This window comes from Microcebus murinus, chromosome X (assembly GCF_040939455.1).
Source record: "Microcebus murinus isolate Inina chromosome X, M.murinus_Inina_mat1.0, whole genome shotgun sequence".
NCBI lineage: Eukaryota > Metazoa > Chordata > Mammalia > Primates > Cheirogaleidae > Microcebus > Microcebus murinus.
This window is the reverse complement of record NC_134136.1, coordinates 108,726,875-108,731,709: the sequence shown is the minus strand read 5'-3', so window position 1 is coordinate 108,731,709 and position 4,835 is coordinate 108,726,875. Positions and strand designations below refer to the sequence as shown.

The following is a 4,835-nucleotide window of genomic DNA, read 5'->3' as shown; positions in this document are numbered from 1 at the left end:
TATGGTGAAAATTTATATATATTCAGTTAAGAGGTATAATAAAATGGCATAACTCAAGTTTTACCTATAATTTTGATACTAGTTTTCAAACTGGTTTTGGAGGTTTGATGGAATCTTAAAGGGGAAGATAAGAATTTTACATTAAAGGGGGTTAATATTATTTTGGCTATAGATTCCAATGTTAGGTTAACAAAATAATTGTTATGATTATTCCATTATAATTTTAATACAAGTGGAGCTATACAAGGCTCCTTTTACTGAGAATAATTATTTTGAGATTCATTCTATGCTATAAGTGACAGTACTATATCATTCCTTGTTTTGAAAATACTTCTGGTTTTGTTACTGGTTTTATGTATTTTTACAAATAATTGACATAATGATGTAATATTTACAAGGCTGCAAAAAAGTGAGAAAAGGATATATGAATATTGATCTCATAGTTGGTAAAATATATTAGATATTGATGAATCTGAAGCAGGCCATTGAGAAATGTTTATAAGCATTAGTTATTGAATTTTTAAATGTTACCAAAGTTGTACATCCATGGTGGGAAAAATATCATAAATTCCTATTGATGTTTAAAATGAGAATGAGTAATAGTCAATTCAGTAGTAAATAGAAAACCACTTAATCACTTTCACTTGCATCTAAATGTATATGTGAATAAGTATTTACTATATGTGGTATAGGAGTCTTAACAGAATCATATTTCCATCCCTTTCTAAGAAATAACTTCTCAAGAAAGTCTGGCATCTTGTAGCCCTTGCTTAGAATAAAATCCTTAAAGGCAATTGTTCCATAAAGGTCATCAATAATGTCCGGTTGACGAGCTCTTGCTTCAGCTTCAAGTAAGATCTTGGGGTCAATCAAAGGTTCGTCATTTATTAACTTTTTCCACAACTTAGGCTTCAGGTACCACGCGCCATACCTCATCTTCACCCAGTTGGGTTTATAAGGATTCGGTGGTTTCTGGAATTTCCTCTCAATATCTAGTTCCCGTAAGGATAATTTTATAGCCTCTCTTTCATTTAGCTTTGAACTGTACTTTAGCTCTGAAGTAAGCTGTTTTATCTTCTTGATGTGTAGGTCATCATCATAGGTTAGTTTGTAGTCACATTCAACTTCAAATTCTTTCATGATGAACTCTTCATCAATGTCCAAATCTCCATCTGCGAAAGTAGCTACCCATTTACAGAAGTCATAGACTCCTTTTGGTATGTATCTGTCAGGAAGAGGATCAGTGAGCACATCTGCTGTGGATGGCGTCTCTTCCTGAAGCAAATCTTCTGGATGGGTCGTGGGAGTCCTGGGAGGTCCCAGGAAGGCTTTCCTAGAATAATGTTTACAAGGCTTCATGGGTTTCCGGGTTCTTTTCCTGTCGTCCTCACAATAAGCCCATGTATCCTCCAGCTTCCTCTCAGGATCCAGCACTTCCAGCACCTTTAGTAAGTGATCTGCAGGTAGATCTTCTTCCAGATTCGGGTAGAGGGCCAAGGGATGCTGAGTCAGGTGGGCTTCTACGTCCTCTACGAATGCCTTCCTTGCTTGCTGGGCTCGCGAGAGCCTGGAAAACAGGCCTGCATCCTTAGACAGCTTTCTCTGACTCGTTCTTGGGGCAGGTTGAGGAACTCTGTGAGAAATTAGGGGGAGAAAGGCCTCCTTAGGGCTGCGAGTGATTAGACCATCACAAGGTGGACAGCCTTTCCTGAAGTCATCCAGCCCTTCTTTCACAAATATCCACTGCCGGCTGTTCAGGGAGGTGGGGAACTTCAGAAGCCTGTTCTTGTGCTTTGCGAAACACTTGGAAGGTAGTTTGTCATTGTACCAGGGCTTGCCGGTCATACCCACGGGCATCGGCTCCAGAGCCCATGGCCGGAGGAACTGCGCCTGGTCCATCATGGTGCTCCTGGCTCTTAGGCCACCGCTGGTGTTTCAGTAGTTTGTTCTTTTGTATCCACGGCGGTTGCTAGGAGACCATGAGCCACGTGCAGCTGGGATTCTTCCTGGAGGTGGGACAGTGCTGGCAACAGCACGCGCAGCCTGGATTTTCCAGGGGATGGGCTGGGACCAAGAACCCAACTCCAGCTCATTCCATTTTATTGCCCATTGTACGGACATAACACTATTTATCCATTCGCCTTTTGATGGACATTTGGGCTGTTTCCTATTTTAAATTATAACAAATTAAGCTTCTATGAACACTTTATGCTTGTACATCTTTGTATGCACATATACTTTCATTTCTCTTGGGTAAATTTTAGCAAGGAGTCTAAAGGTGAGATCAAATGATAGGTGTATGTTTAACATTTTTAAGAAGCCACCAAACTTTTTCAAAGTTTTTACACTATTTTATATTCCTTTTTTTTTTTTTTTTTTTTTTTTTTTTTTTTTGAGACAGAGTCTCGCTTTGTTGCCCAGGCTAGAGTGAGTGCCGTGGCGTCAGCCTAGCTCACAGCAACCTCAAACTCCTGGGCTCAAGCGATCCTCCTGCCTCAGCCTCCCGAGTAGCTGGGACTACAGGCATGTGCCACCATGCCCGGCTAATTTTTTATATATATATATATCAGTTGGCCAATTAATTTCTTTCTATTTATAGTAGAGACGGGGTCTTGCTCTTGCTCAGGCTGGTTTTGAACTCCTGACCTCGAGCAGTCCACCGCCTCGGCCTCCCAGAGAGCTAGGATTACAGGCGTGAGCCACCGCGCCCGGCCTTATATTTCTTTTAACATTATAGGAGCATTGCAGTTTTCCTACGTAGTCTCCCATACTTAGTATGGTTAGTCATTTTAATTTTGGCTAGTGCGATAGATGCATAGTGGTATCTCATTGCAGTTTTCATGTGCATTTTTTAATGACTACTAGTATTGAACTTCTGTTCCTATGTGTGTTTACCATTTATCTTTATTTTGGTAAAGTGTCTGTTCGAAGTTTTTTTTGCCCATTTTTAAATTGTGTGGCTTGATATCTTATTGAGTTGTAAGAATTCTTTTTTTTTTTTCTTTTTTCTTTGAGACAGTCTCCCTCTGTTGCGGTGGGTAGAGTGCCGTGGCATCAGCCTAGCTCACTGCAACCTCCTGGGCTCAAGCAATCCTCCTGCCTCAGCCTCCGGAGTAGCTAGTATTAATACTACAGGTGTGCGCCAGGATGCCGGCTAATTTTTCTATTTTTAGTACAGACGTCATCTCGCTCTTACTCAGACTGGTCTGGAACTCCTGAGCTCAAGCAATCCTTGGGCCTAGGCCTCCCAGAGTGCTAGGATTACAGGCGTGAGGCACTGCGCCGGCTGAGTTGTGAGAATTCTTCATGCATTCTGGATGTAAGTCTTTTACCAGATATATGACTTGCAAATTTTTCTGTTCATCCTTGACTTTTCCCTTTCATTGTCTAACAATGTCTTTCAAACAGAGCTTTTAAGTTTGATGAAATCCAATGTATCAATTTGTTCTTACATGGATTGTGCTTTTTATGTTGTATCTAAGAAAATTTTGCTTATACAAAGGTCACAAATATTTCTTTTCATTTAGATCTTTGATCTGTTTTAATTATCGTAAATGGCACATAATATAGATCTAAGTTTTTATTCTCATTGTATGGGGGAAGGGCACACCTCCAATCCTGGCTTGGGTAAGACAAAGTCATACATGTAACCAAAATGTTTGTACCCCCATAATATCCTGAAATAAAAAAATGTATAGATTAATTTAAGGAAGAATAATTTTTTATAATAATATACGTCCTTTCTAAAAACAACAAAAAAATTTATCTTTTGCCTATGGATATTTGATAACTCCAGAATTATTTTTCGAAAAGAATATTTTTCTCCACTGAATTACCTTTGAAACTTTGTAGAATATTGTTGTACATATTGTTGTACATATTTTTGTAAGTCCATTTCTGGACACTCTTCTGTTTCATTGATTTTTTTTTCCCTCACACAAATTCTGCACTCTATTGATTACTTGAGCTTTATAATAAGTCTTGAAATAAGACTCTATTAGTTTTCCAACAAAAATTTTCTTTTACAAAGTAGTTTTGTCTTTATAGGTCCTTTGAATTTCTATAGAAATTTTAAAATCATTTGTCAAAGTCTATAAGAAGAATCTTTTTGTGATTTTGATTAGGATTTTGTTGCATATATTAATCAATTTGTGGATAATTGATATATTCACAATGTTGAGTCTTCTGACCTCTGAGCAAGGTACATCTTTCCACAAATTTATCTCAGGCATATTTTATAGCTTTCAGTGTATATGTCATTCACATCTTTTTTTTCTCCAGGTTTTCCCTAAATGTTTTATGGTTTTGATGCTATTATACATAGTATTGTATTTTTAAATTGCAATGTTCAGTTGTTCATTGTTAGTATATGTATAATTGATTTTTCTATATTGATCTTGTATCATCCAACTTTGGTGAACTCACTTATTAGTTTTAGGAGCATTTTAGTAGTCCACTGAATTTTCTACATAGATGATCATTTCATTTATGAATGAAGGCAGTTTCCCTTCTTCCTTTCTAATCTGAATATCTTTTTTTCCCTTGGCTTTATTGTGCTGGCTGGTACCTATGTATAATGTTGACTAGAAGTGATAACAGGTGGAAATTTTTGTCCTTTTTCTGATTTTAGGGGAAAAGCCATTCAGTATGGTGTTAACTGTAGCATTTTTGTAGATACACTTTTTCAGTTTGAAAAATTATTTTTTATCCAAAATGTTCTGAGATATGTGACAAATGCTTTTTTGACAAATCCTTGGATTGTGTAAAGTACTTTTTCTGCACCTATTGAGATGTTCATACAGCTTTTCTTTTGTAATTATGTTAAACTAGGGAAT

At 37.4% G+C, this 4,835-nt stretch overlaps 1 pseudogene; it reads right to left on the bottom strand.

The window, feature by feature from the left end:
- Positions 1-492: 492 nt before the first annotated feature.
- LOC105867151 (protein FAM47E pseudogene) lies at positions 493-1,947 on the bottom strand (annotated as a pseudogene).
- Between the last annotated feature and the right edge of the window lie 2,888 nt (positions 1,948-4,835).